Consider the following 15,127-nt stretch of genomic DNA (forward strand, 5'->3'; position numbering starts at 1 on the left):
TTACTTCTAAGCAATGAGATCGTTGAACTGAAATTCATGCAGGTGATTGTATTGGTAACATGTTACAGTCTACACTCATGAGTTCTTTTAATTAATATCTAATTTCCTTTACAGGTAAACATTGACACCTCTGTGTAGAAGTCCAATTGTAATTGGAAGAATGGTGCAGATTGAATCACAGCAAGTCAAAGTCAATTGCGTCAAATGCAACATCTTCTAAAGGTAGGGTAGGGTAGGTGAAGCAGCAAAAGATCTTGAGGAGGGGCTGTTGTGTGATCTGGGTGATGACTTGCTTTGATGTCATTATCTAATTCATGTAAGTGATTCTACAGACACTGATCTGACAGTACTGCTGGAGTGGGACCTTGAATAAGAGGTTGTGTTACATGTCAATGAACACTGACATGTCCTGCATGAATTCTGTCATTTGGTTCCTCCCCAGTAGTAGAACCACCTCCCTCCTACCCTTACAACACTGGCTGCTGTTTGAGTCTGGTAAGTCCTAACCAGTGTATAAATGGATGTGACTATGAATGCTTGATGGGCAACCACAGTATGGATCAGTACAATCATGGCATTATCCCTACTATCTGCCATTTCCATGTAGTGCTGGAAATCCTCATGTACACCATGGAGGACTCTAACCATTTGTAGCTGACTCTTTGTGGCAGTGCACTGAGCCTTAACAATGTCACAGCACATTTGCTGCTGGGCAGCCAATGATTTTCATTTTTCCTGGGTAACCTATGACAAATATGTGCACCTGGCACCCTAAAGGTGTCACTATGCATTTGAATTTCTGCCATCATCCTCAAGGTGTTCCTATTGGTTCGGAAATACTGGTATAGAGGTGCATGGGTTTTTCTCCCTTTACAGCCTGTACATCAATGTCACCAAATGCGTGACTTTGTGAGCCAGTGTCACTTCTGGCAGAGTTACTAACATGTTGTGGGATGCAAGATCCTGCTATTAAACTTGACAACTGCTTGTTGCTTTCCTCAGACTGTCTCATAAATATAATTATGTTATCACTGTGGATATCCCACCACTGACAACAAATTAGTATGTGATGCCCCTGCACTGGTCCAGTGATCAGGGAGCCTCAATCCTCACCACTGGCAAAACCTAGGGGACGTATACACTGGGAGGATGACAAGTACACACAGTAAAGTGCAATTTCCCTTAAAAGCACACAGAGATCACAGTCAGTCTGGGGCTAGTTTCTCTCTCTCTCTCTCCAGATCCCAAATAAGACTCCACACTGGCAAATCTATAGGGTTGAGATCTCAGCTGAGTGGCCAAGCCAAGATCTACATACCCACTCTGACCAACCAGTGCTTCATGTCCCTGCCCAAGTAGCTCACACACACACACACACACACACACACACACACACACACACACACACACACACACACACACACACACACACACACACTCTTTGATGTTTGATTTATATACAAACACTCACACACACACACACACACACACACATGCACACACACTCTTTGAGGTTTGATTTTATATACAAACACTCACACACACACACACACACACACACACACACACACACACACACACACACACACACACGCACTCTTTGAGGTTTGATTTATATACAAACACTCACACACACACACACACACACACACACACACACACACACACACACACACACACACACATTCCTGGGAAAGGCTGGCAAAGGTTTACTAGCTATGCCCCCTTCTGCCCAGACTATAAGGTAGATATCACTGCCACCAACCACTACTTATCAGCTACTTTAAAGGCCCTTAACGATGGGTGTCCAATCCTTCTGTGTAATGTTACTAATAATCCAAATGGTAGTCTGACCAAAACAAGGCTATTTAGGAGTGGCCTGTACAGTGTCACCAAAAACATATGCAAGTACTCTATGAGCTTAAACACATCTCACAAATATCAGCCACAAAGATAGGTTTAATATATTTAATAATAAAAGAACAAGACAATACTCAGTACACAAACACAGTTACTTCAGAGTTTAAAATCACAGAAAATATTTTAAATCAACATTGCAGGACAGTCTCAAATCAATACAGAAAACATTTCAACTAATCTTTACTATATTCCTATCTATAGCTAAAAGAGATACTATGCCCTAAATCTTAACTTACAGCAAGGCAAGTGCAGATGGTGATGATGAGTGGATGTTCTTGCTAGGTCCAAGACAAAATACAAAATGCACAGTCTCTCCCTGAGAGAGTTCTTAAATTAATATCAAATATTACTGCTGGGTTAACTTGGATGACATCACTTTTTGTCACCTGACTTCCCAGGCTAAAACAGAAACTAACTGAATTTAACATCTCTGAGTGAAAAATACATATCTCTCAGAAGTCTGCAGATATTGGAAGTCGTAAAACAATAAAACACTTTTACATTTTAGACCTAGTAATTACTTCTCTCTCAAGATAATAAAAAAACTTCTATCTCTAGACATTGTGTCTACTACATTGAAACTGAGAGAGAACTGTTATAGCACAACCGTAAAGCAGTTTAATTTCAACTTATTTTTTTGAAGTTTTGCAAGTTAACCCTTTTATGTTCTAGTTTCTACTGTTAAAACATACATTTGCACAGGTATATAGTTTATATGCATTTCTGTTCTAAGTCAGCAGAGCATGCTGTGGTTACATTTTAGCTCAGTACATAACATACAGTTCTGTATAAATCATATCAATATTCACAAATGACATAGAATTATTTACAAAATTCCAGATAGCTGGGTTGGCAGTAATTCCCTATATCACAATCATAATCATCAGCAGCAGGTATTCTACTGCTGATATCCTCTAAACTGATTGGTATAGTGGAACAATTTCATTCTGCTGCTGACCCTGTAAAGAGTTAATTGAATACATTACTACTCAGATAGGGAGTACACTACTGTATACTGTGTAATGTACCATGTTAATTAATACCATTATGTGTTGATGTGGAGTGTTCAGTTTAACTGTTGACTTAGCTTCTGGTGTCAGTACAAGGGGATACAATATTTGATGGCCTGGGAGAACATTTATTTTTATTTATTTTTTTTACATTTGTTAACGGGTAAAATCCAGCTGGACCAGGTCCATTTTCAGTGGATGCCCGGGAAGAAAAGCTCCACAATTAACATATAATAAGTAGTTAAGGCAATGAGAAATACACAGAATGAAAGGACAGCAGATTATTTACAAGCAGAGACATTCAAAATTAGCTATATATAGCTCACTGGCATTGCAGAATTGAGATATTATTAGATTAACCTTTACAAATAAGTAGAAGAGACATGACTAAATGTACTATTTTTACCTAGCAGTACATACAGTTTAAGATAGTATACATTTCTAGTAAGTGTACACTTAAAGAAGTACAATGACCAGTGCAGCTTATTATAAGAAGTATATATATGTGTGTGTGTGTGTGTGTGTAAAATAGTGTAGATTCTAATTGGAGTTGTGTGGAGGAGAAGAAGAAAAGCTATAGCAATTGTCATGTGATACATGGACAGATCCATGTTCCCCAACATGGTTGACATACCATGATGCTTTGTCAAGGATGGTCTGCACTTATCCCAGCTAGGCTTTCAGATACTGGCAAACACCTCTTCCACCTCCCACAGTGCCATTTTTAGATAATGCCAAACTGATAAACCTCCCAACTTAACTGAACTTACAAAGGAATATCTGAAGGCAGTACTGCTCAATACTAGAAGTCTTAACAAGAAATTCCTCTCTCTCTGCAAGACTCCCTCTCCATGGAGAGTGTAGACAGCTGTAGTAATAGAGACATGGTTTAAAGTTGTGGTGAGTACCCCAGCAATGCAAGGTTATACTGCCTTTCACATCTTTAGACCAGCTACTGCACAGGAGGGAACTACAGGTGGAGGAGTCTCAGTCTGTATTAAAACCAACCTCACAACCGCACTAGTTAAAGTTTGTGACCCACTGGAACTCATACATGTGCAACTCACCATAAACAGGGTCTTGTGCCATATCGTTGCAAACTATAGGTCCCCCTCCATGTCCCAGGAAACCTATACCATTTATCTCAATGTACTAGAGTCCCTCACCATTCAAACAAATACGATATTTATAGGGGATCTCAACTACCCCACTATAGATTGGTAATCCTACACCACATTTAATGGACAAGTCCAGTGATTCCTAAACTTTGTTAATACCAACATCCTGGAACGGTTGGTCCATTCTACTCCTGGGAGGTATAAACATCCTTGACCTTGTACTCATAATTATGGGGGGCTGATTTCACTTACCCAAAGTAATTTCTTCACTCATCAGATCTGATCATAAGGCAGTATTGCTTGAAATAAAAATTAAATCCAGGGATCCAGTGAAACCAAAAACCTTCAGGAACTATTCCAAGGCTAACCTCTGTCTACTAAGCAAAACCTTGGCTAAATTACAAGTACCCCCAAACCTAGTATAAACCATAGCATATGCTGAGCTATTTACAAAATCTCTGTACTGTGATAGGACAACCATAAAAGCTTTCTATGGCTATGTCTTTAACCCCAGGGGAAATAGGTAACAACGCATAGAACTTATTGTAAATGGCAGCAGGCATCATCCACACTGAACTGGAGGCTATTGCTAACCTTTTGGCTGACAAGTTCAGCTCAAATTTCTCCACCCCCCCCACCAGGTAGTCCAAAGGAAATACTTCATACTACAATCTCCCCAGCCATTACTAGGGGACAGGTCATCAATGCACTTTCCAAGGCCAAAAACACTGCATCGATGGGCCCTGATAACATCCTGAGATAATAAATAGCATGAAACATGACCTCTCTGGTCTACTTGAATCACTTTTCAACAGGAGCCTACACTCAGGTTTTGTGCCCAACAAATGTAAGATAGCTACAGTTATTCCCCTGCACAAAGGAGGCCCAACCACTGATCCGGGTAACTACAGGCCCATAAGTCTGACCAGCCTCATATGTAAGGCCATGGAAAGAATCATCATGGACATGATAAATGAGGACATAGGTAACCTACAAAGGCTGGACCCATCACAGTTCAACTTTGTTAAAGGAAGGTCATGCCTATTAAATCTGGTGAACTCTTTTGAGAGGGTCACCAGAGCAATGGATGAAGGCAAGACTATGCACACAACTTACCTAGACCTGACCAAGGCTTTTGATACAATACTCCATTCAGGCATTATAGACAAGCTCACTAATTTAGGTATTAACTCTTTTATCACCTGCTGGATAGCCAACTGGCTTACTGATAGGACTGAGGAGATCAAAATAAGTGAGGCCACCCCCACCAAGAGGCCAGTCACTAGTGGCACCCGCCGGGGCTTGGTACTGAGCCTGCTCTTTCCTGGCATTTATTTTTCTGAAATGGAAGTAAATGCTGAAGGCTTATGGCTGATTGAGTTTGCAGATGATTGTAAGCTGGGGGTTATAATCGACTTCCCTGCAGACACTAGCATTCTTCAAGAACGCCTATCTCTAACTAACAAGTGGTGTCAAAGCCATGCTTTTAAACTCAGTGCTAGGAAATGCATAATTGTATCTTTTGGGAACTCAACCATCCTGGCTAACTACCATGTTGATAATGCTCCCCTAAGAGATGACCCAGTGGCCAGGAATCTGGGTACACATGTAGACGGTAGCCTTACCTTCAACCACCATGTGGCCACAGTGGTGCGGAGATCCTTTTAGGTTGTGCAGGTTGTAAGTATGTGCGTGGCATCTACATCCAAAAAGGTCATTATCCCACTGTACTCTGCCCTTTCAGACTAATCATAGAGCACAATGCTTCCTTTGGTAGGTACCTGACCAGGCATATGCAGCAACTTGAGCGACCTCAGAGGTTCCTTACACAAACTTACAAGGCATAAGAAACCTATATTATGCATAGCACCTTAAAGGGGTGATCTATGTCTGGCTTACAAGGCATCCACAAACCCCACATTTATGAATCTCCTGCATATTCATAAGTCAAACAGTACTAGAAATGCAAGGTCTAGGGACCTGTACTTTGTCTGTGATTTAAGCAGAATATGTTGCAGAGGTAGATATGTGTCTCAGAGACTGTTAATCCAATGGAACAGGTTTCCAATCCATGTGAAGCTGAGCTTGTCTATTACCCATTTTAAGCACAAACTAGACCAGTGGATGAAGAATATGATATTTACACCAGGTCTGGGATCCATATCCCTTATGGACAGAGGTATCTCATAAATGCCTGGTTCTTAATGTCCTGTTTGGATACATCATTATTCTTTTAGGAAAACTTGGCTAAGCTTAGAAAGACCCCCTGGGTCGTTAGCCGAGTAACAATCTATGAATCTATGCATCTATTAGTTCCCTTTCCAGACTATAAATCAAAACCACTGAGTAGAGTAACTAGGATATATAAAATAAAACTGTCATACCTCAAAAAACTAGCGTAAACTACTTTAATCTTCACTTCTATCTTGCAATACACAAACTTCATCAGAAAACATTTAATTAAAATACCATTCAATTTATAACAAATGAAAAGTCACATGACCATTAATTAATTAAACACATCAATTAGATGGAAAATATAGAAAAAACAATAAAAATGCATTGCATATGCCTATAATCAGTTCTTTAACTTTCTATTTTTCAAAAAAAAAATGTTATATTAATAGTATCATTCAAATGAGGGAAACAGTCAGCTCTAAGTTTTAACTGCCATTCAGTCTCTTTAATTTCTAATCTGTTCTTGAAGTCCCCTTCCCTTAAATCCAAAAATACCTGTTCAACAATGAAAAATAAAAACATTTTATAATATTTACATTCACTAGAATGTTTTAAATAAGGGATTATCAAAATCAATTGTTTTAATAGACTATAAAATGCTCTTTAATTCTCTTTTGCAGAGTCCTGACAGTCATGCCCACATAAAAAGCCTGGCAATCAGAACATTTACTAATAGAAACTACCCCTTGGGAATTGCAATTGAAAGGATAATTAGTAGCAAAGGTTTGCTCTAAGTGCTCAAAGCTAATATAAGGCCTTTCTAATATAAATCAGCATATGTCACATGACCACGTCCCTTTAACCTTATTAGTAATAGGAGGTTCTATAATGGTTGTATCATTCTGTAACATTTCTTTAAAATTCATGTTTTTCTTACAAGGAAAAAAATAGCTGTGCTCCTACTATAGTAAACAAATCATAATAATTTTCCAGTTGTTACTATTAATCAGCCGAATATTATAACTGTCAACTGACATATCTAAAAAACATACAGGAGTAACTGCTTCTACTCTTAGCCATCAAGGGTTGGCATAATATGGGCACAAACTGTGTGTCCCTCTTACCAGCTACTTCTTTAGATATTTCAGCCAAAATCTGTCTCCTATATCCCCTTTGTTCAAACATACAAGTAATAAATTCAATCTCAGAATTAAAAGTCAAAATGTTTAACAATAAGCCTAGAGGTTCTAATCAACTGTCCCCTATAAATATTTCTCTTCGTAAAATTATCCAAACCAAAGGGTAAAAAGAGCATAAAGACAAACAATTCAGTTAAAACTCAGCCAAGCTAGAGTTTTCAGTGTGTGATACCTTAAACCTCCTCTAATGGAGGGTCATGGGATATATGCAAATGACCTTTCTTCATAAAATTAGGATGATTACTCCTAAAATGCAAGTGCCCATTACAAAAAGAATTGCTTTGATAAATCCTACTACTAAACACCCATTAACCCGATCTTGCTCTAGTGTAATGTCTGAAAAAATAACCATATAACCATTTATATAGCATGTTTTTAAACCTATGTTTGCTCGATATGATTAAAAAAAATTGAAATACTTACTATAGAACTCTGGCCATCTCATTGTCACCTGATCTACCCACTCAGCCAGCTGATCAGACCCACGCTTTTGTTTTGGACTCATTATTTGTTTTACCACTTTACTGAGAAATTTCTTTGTTATTTTAATCCCTTTCCAGACTACTTAACACAATAATTTGACTTAAATATATTTTCTGCTATTTCTCCATGACAAACCTCATCCCTAGGGATGTACTGGTCACCCGGGGGTTTGACATACATCATGTTTTGCACTTTTTTTTTTCTCTCGGGACCATATTGCCTCAATGGAGTCTTTACCTACCAGCCTGTCAATCAACTTGTTACAAATGAGTTTAAGATGTCTCTTCATGGTGTGTCTTTTTTTTTTTTTTTTTTGTGAATTCAAACGGGAATAACATGTTTCAATCCAAATGTATACTCCAGTTCTGTCACCTTTCCTTCCACAGAGAGTAGCAAGATGATGCCCAGTTGTATTGTTTGTGGTACTAGGAATTGCACTTATAATGGATGGTGGGATCAGCTTTAATAATTGGCTTAATTACTGGTGTCATTCTAAGGGGACCCAATGTCTGTCTGCCTGGGATGACATGCTTGACAAGCCACGCTGCCTCGCAAGGGATGGCTTGCACCTGTCACCCCTGGGCTTTCGGATATTGGCAAAGGCTCTTGCCACCCCCATAGTGCCTTTATTAGGCAAGGCTCAAATGATAAACCTACCGCCCTAGAAAACAAAAATGGAGAAAAACTAAGGGTAATACTGCTCAATGCCAGAAGTCTAAACCTCAAGATGCACGCCCACGAAGCCCTCCTCAGTATGGAGAACATCGATGTCTGTGCTGTGACTGAAACCTGGTTCAAGGCTCCTGAGAGCACCCCAGCACTATCAGGTTATACCTCATATCATGCGTTCCGGCCCCAAAATCCGGACCGAACCACAAAAGGAGGGGGAGTATCCATATTCATAAAGGATACCCACACCTCCAGGTTAGTGGCAACACACGAAGCATCAGAGACCATCCAGGTGCAATTAACCATAGATAAAACTGCCCTACAGTTTGTAGCATGCTACAGACCACCCTTTCATACTCAGGAAACCTACACAGCCTTCCTGAAGACACTTGAGAGTATGAATGTCTCTCCAAACACCATCATATTGGGTGACTTCAACTACCCAAACATAGACTGGGAACATTACTCAAGCCCCAACACCCTAGCCCAAAGGTTCCTGGAGTTCATAAACTCAAATGCTATGGAACAACTAGTCACCATTCCCACAAGAGGAGAAAATATACTAGACCTGATCATCACAAACATGGGGACAAAATGCTCCACACCGGAAGTATATCCCTCATTTGTGAGATCAGACCATAAATTAATCTCACTGGAGATCCACATCCCGCCCCCAACCCCAGCAAAAAAGACCACAGTGAAGAACTTCTCAAAAGCAAACTTCACACTTCTTAAGACTGGAGTGGTATCCTTCAAGGCCCCCGAGCCAGTGGAAACCACAACCCACGCTGCTGAAACCCTTACAAATGCCTTCTACGTGCACCTCCAGGAATGTATGGATCAAGCAATCCCTAATAAAATCAAGACCCTTTCCACCAAAGGCAGACGCCCGGTCTGGTGGACCCCAGCCATAAACAAACTCTACAACAAGAGGAGAAAGCTACTACATGACAGAGCAAAATCCCTAAAAGGGAAGGCATCTCTGATCACTACTAGCAAAAAACTACGATCACTCATAAAATCATCCAAGGCCAACTTTGAGAGAAAAATCGCTAATGACACAAAAGACAATCATAAGGCCTTCTTTAGCTATGTTAGAAACCTGGGTGGAAACTCCCAGATATGCTGAGAATTAGTCCAAAATGATAAAAAAATCACTGAACCCACAGACATTGCCAACATACTGGCAGACAGGTTCAGTGCAAATTTCTCCCCTCCCTCCGGCCCAAAAGGAGAAATATCTATCCCACCAGAGTCTAGCCTCCCAAACATCTCAGATGCCCAGGTGAGAGCTGCTCTCTAAAGCAAAAACACAGCATCAATGGGACCGGACGGTGTCCCCGGCTGTGTGCTACACGAACTCAATGAGGAACTAAACCCACACATAAGGCTGCTGTTTAATCTTAGCCTTACTACAGGATACGTACCCAAAGAATGGCGTATGGCAACTGTGGTCCCACTCCACAAAGGCGGTGCTTCTACGGACCCTGGAAATTACCGCCCCATAAGCTTGACGAGCCTTGTCTGCAAAGCTATGGAGAGGATCATAATGGAACTCACAAATAAAGACATTGGGGACCTACAGACACTGGATCCTACCCAATTTGGCTTTGTCAAGGGCAGATCCTGCCTCTTGAACTTGGTCGACTTTTTCCAAACAGTCACTAAGGCCATTGATGAGGGTAAGGCAGTTCACACAGCCTACCTTGACCTAGCAAAAGCGTTCGACACAGTACCCCACTCGGGCATCATAGAAAAGCTCACCAGCTTAGATGTAAACCCATATGTCACAAGATGGGTTGCAAACTGGCTCAAGGACAGAACCCACAGGGCTAGAGTTGCTGGTGCCATGTCAGACTCTAAGCCAGTCACAAGCGGTGTCCCACTGGGCTCAGTCCTGGGCCCCCTCTTGTTCGGCATTTATTTTTCTGAAGTGCAGGCAAACATAGGGGGATTGTGGCTGACAAAATTTGCAGATGACTGCAAACTGGGCACCATAATTGACACTCCATCAGACACAGACATCCTCCAGAGAGGTCTCATAGAAATGGATAACTGGTGCCAGAGCCATGGCCTTAAGCTAAATGCCAAAAAATGTATAGTCATACCCTTTGGGAAAAACAAGGTAACCCCTAATTACCACATAGGTGGTAATCCATTAAACACGGAAGACGTTATCAGGGACCTGGGGACCCAAGTTGGCAGTAACCTCTCTTTTAACACTCACATTGCCAAAGTGGTTAGGAAGACCTTCTACATTGCCCACCTGATCATGAAGGGATTCACATCCAGATCAGGAGTGGTCATTGTACCCCTGTACTCTTCACTTATCAGACCAATGATTGAGTACAACGCCCCATTCGGAATGTACCTTACCCGACACCTGCAGCAGTTGGAAAGACCCCAAAAGTTCCTCACCAAAAGGATAAAGGGACTCAAACATATGTCATACGCTGCCCGACTGAAGAAACTCCAGCTCTATTCAGTCGCATACCGTCTGCTCAGAGGTGATCTGTGCCTGACATACAAGGCCATGTCCAACCCGGAATTAATGGACATGCTCCACCTCAAAAAATCCAAATCCACCAGAGCCACGAGAGCAAGAGACTTAAACCTCAACACGGATATAAATAGGACATGCTGGAGGGACAGATTCATCACCCAGAGACTCCCTACACTATGGAACAGAATCCCAGTCCATGTGAGGCAGAGCCCCTCACTGACTCTGTTCAAGAGAAATCTTGACGAGTGGATGGGAGATCGTAGGTTTACCCCGGGTATCATCTCTGTGTCACTGCTGGACAGAGGCACAGCAAACTAATGGGTATAGTATTCTCATCCTAAGGGGTGGTGAAAGCCACACACACTCTGGCTAGGCTTATAAATGCCCTAGGGCAGATAGCCTAGTATGAACCTATGAACCTATGAACCTATATGCTCAGTATATTTGCTGAAGATGCCAACTGCAAGAACCACAGACAAGGCAGAGCCTGTCAATTACACTGATTCCAGAACAGATAATGCTCAAGAAAAATGACGTGGCAAGTCACAAACCTTCAAACAATGCTGCCAAGTCACAAACCTTCAAACAATGCTGCCAAGTCACAACTCTACAAACAATGCTGCCAAGTCACAAACCTACAAACAATGCTGCCAAGTCACAACCCTACAAACAATGCTGCCAAGTCACAACCCTACAAACAATGCTGCCAAGTCACAACCCTACAAACAATGCTGCCAAACCACAAACCTTTAAACAATGCTGCCAAGTCACAACCCTACAAACAATGCTGCCAAATCACAACCCTACAAACAATGCTGCCAAGTCACAAACCTTTAAACAATGCTGCCAATCTTGGCTCACCACCTTGCTCTGAGTATAACTGATTCAGAATCTTGGGTTTGCAAAAGTACATTGCTACAAGACCTTCGCCCATTTATATATAATGGTGCATATATTTTCTTCAAAATAGGGCTTATCACCACAATAAGTGGTTAAAAAATGCTTGAATCAACAGGTCAGAAAAAAACAACAGCATGCATTAAAATATATGTTTCACTTCTATTTAATAAGTAAAGAATTGATGAAATCTACTATAGTAACAGATATGCAAAATCTTTAAAAACATAATTGTGTCTTATCAGATGGACTTGAAAACAGAGTAAATAACAAAGTTAATCTTTCATTAATGTGCTTCTGTTATTTCCTTTTGACTCCAGTTATTGGGCATAAACACAATACTATTTAGAGTCTCAACAAATTAATCAGTATTCTTAGATGAACTGACAAATCTGGAAGACTTTAAGTGTTAGCGTTAAACAGGTAGCTCATACTACTTTCAGTATTTCTTCTGTTAAGGTGCAAAGTAAAAAAAAAGTCCCATTAATTATCCATTAATGGCCATAATGGCCACACTTCACACTACCAGACTGACTGCTTTCATAGCCAGAAAGGTTTATAATGACAAAAGAACTTGTTGGCAAGTGTGAAATTCAGATGTTAAAGAGATGGAAATAATCACCTGAAGCTTAAGTAAAAACCCAAAATAACTCATGGTGCCGAAAAGGACTTGAGCTAAATTTGCTAACAGAAACACTTCTTTTTTACAAGGTAAATTTCTTCACAGCTGGTAAAAGTAATTATTTAACAATATCAGTCTTATCTTGGTCTGAGGGACATATAAGCACCCTTTATATCAAGCTAAAATGTGCACATGGTCTCTGTTGTGGTTACTTGTTTTCCTGTGGTCACTTATGTACCAAGTGTTTTATTTCCTTTCTTAATTCCTTTCTGAATAACTGACTTGACTATCTGTCTTTTCTTCACTGTGGATATTTATTGACCATCTTCCCTTCTTCCTTCAACTTTGCTTGCTGTTTTTGTCTTTTTCCTTGTGTTTCATAGATTTCTTAAATAGTCTGCATTTGCCGCCATTTGATGCCACATTGTTTAAAAACAGTAGGATAGTTTCCTTTTTTCAATTCGCATATTGGTTTTACATGAAGGTTGCTTGCTTTTTATGGCAGTTTTATTAGTTCCCCAGAAGGTTCCTGAGCATCTTTAAATTATTTTTGTGTCTGTCAGAATGAACTGTAGAACTGGGACTTCTGATGCATTTCACTCTGTAGCTAAGATGGTGGTGAACCACATTCTTTGATGACCATTTGTTCACAACTGACTTCCAACTTTCAGAACTAGCCCCCCCCCCCCCCTCACTAGTTACTATTACAAGCAGTCTGATGAACACGCTTGCAGGACACCAATAATTATTTTTTAATATGACTGAAGCTCACATAACCTAATTAACATATAACATAATAATGTCTCCCATCTTTAGTATTTCCTCTTTTTCTCTCATGCATATGATATATTGCATTGTTACTGTTTACCATTCTATAAGAGGACAGCTGCTGTGAAAACTGCATTGCTATTTCTAGATTCACTTGTAAACCACAGCTGATTTTATTTTATTTATTTAGAGTTCAACAGTTTAACTAGCCTAAAACCCATCCACATCCTCTCTGGTCACCTCTAATATCTCCAAACAACTATACTTTACATCAATAAATCATCTCTTATTATGCACCAGATATTGTTGCCCTTACTGAAACATGGCTAAAACCTCACCTAAAAGAGTACATCATTCTCCCAGGATACAGCATCATTAGAGCCTGACAGTTAAACAAAAAAGCTGGAGGGGTAGCTGTCCTCTAACCTATCATGTATGAAGTTTCTCACTTGACAAAATTCTGCCCAAATTCAATAATGCAGTGGTACTTATCTCATGCATAAAATTAAATAACCAAAAACCTCCTTTGTATAATTGTTCTATATATCCCACTGGAAACAATACATTCACTCTTGAAGAAACCATTTACTGGATCTCACACAACATTACCAGTCATTCTAGGTGATGTCAACATCAAATGGAGTACTTTCATTTCTAACTGTCCTTCTAGCATCAACCTTTATGGCTCCAAACAGCTTGTTACTTCTACTCGCTAAAACAAATCTCTGGACACTAGTCACATTCTTGACTATATTTTGGCCTCTGATCCTTGTAAATACACTGCATCAGGAAACCTTCCTGTTTCTCTTAGTGATCTCAGATGTAGTACACACCATGCCAGACAAGTACACATAAATACTTGTAATCTCTCAAACTTTAACCCTGAATCATTTTTAGCTGCTCAGAACTCAATAAACTGGACTATTCTAAAAGCCTTGCCACCAGATGAGAGTGTAGAAAGGTTCCAGTCTACCTTTTTAAGCATCCAAAACAGCCGTACACCACTGTACAGAAAGAGAGTAAAATCTAACTTTGTCCCTTGGGTTGCTAATCAGAATAGAAGTCTTATGCAAAACAGCTGCAAGACATGGAAAGAGTGGCAAAAATATAAAACACCACAAAACTTACAACACTTTGAAGAACTTTGTAACCTTACCAAAAAGCATGTCAGCCTTGATTATAAGCATAGATCTAACCCCCAGAAATTCTGATCATCTTTTAAACAATTTTTTCACCCAGGAACTAACCATGTCCTTAACTCTTGTCCCAATAACTCCCCCTTAGAAACAGCCATCAAATTTAACTCATACTTCACTGACAGCATAGCTGCCCTCACCAATGAATCCTTTCCTGACTGCCTTACTCATGTGCTCCTCCATCCACTAATATCCTCACATTAAAACCAAGTGGTGCTTCTACCAAGATCTCTCATTTCAGACCCGTTGCTATCTTACCCCCTGTCAAAAAGATTGGAAAAATGTGTCCATAAACAACTACTCCAGCATCTCTTGAAGGAACAATTACTAACCGATACTCAACATAGATGCTCCAAATCTCACCCATCTATAACCTGATACCTATACCTGCCATCATTCCACCTTATGCTTCCGCTAATACTTTCTGTCATGCTATTATGGTCTAACTATTCTGTCAATAAATAAATTTCACTCTTCCCTGCACTATCTATGCTGGCTGGAACTCCTTGATCTTACTGTAAATCTCTGTATGCAGCTGCTCATCATAAAATCGTATGACAAGTT

Source organism: Protopterus annectens, chromosome 6.part0 (genome assembly GCF_019279795.1).
Source record: "Protopterus annectens isolate FY-2018-M chromosome 6.part0, PAN1.0, whole genome shotgun sequence".
NCBI lineage: Eukaryota > Metazoa > Chordata > Ceratodontiformes > Protopteridae > Protopterus > Protopterus annectens.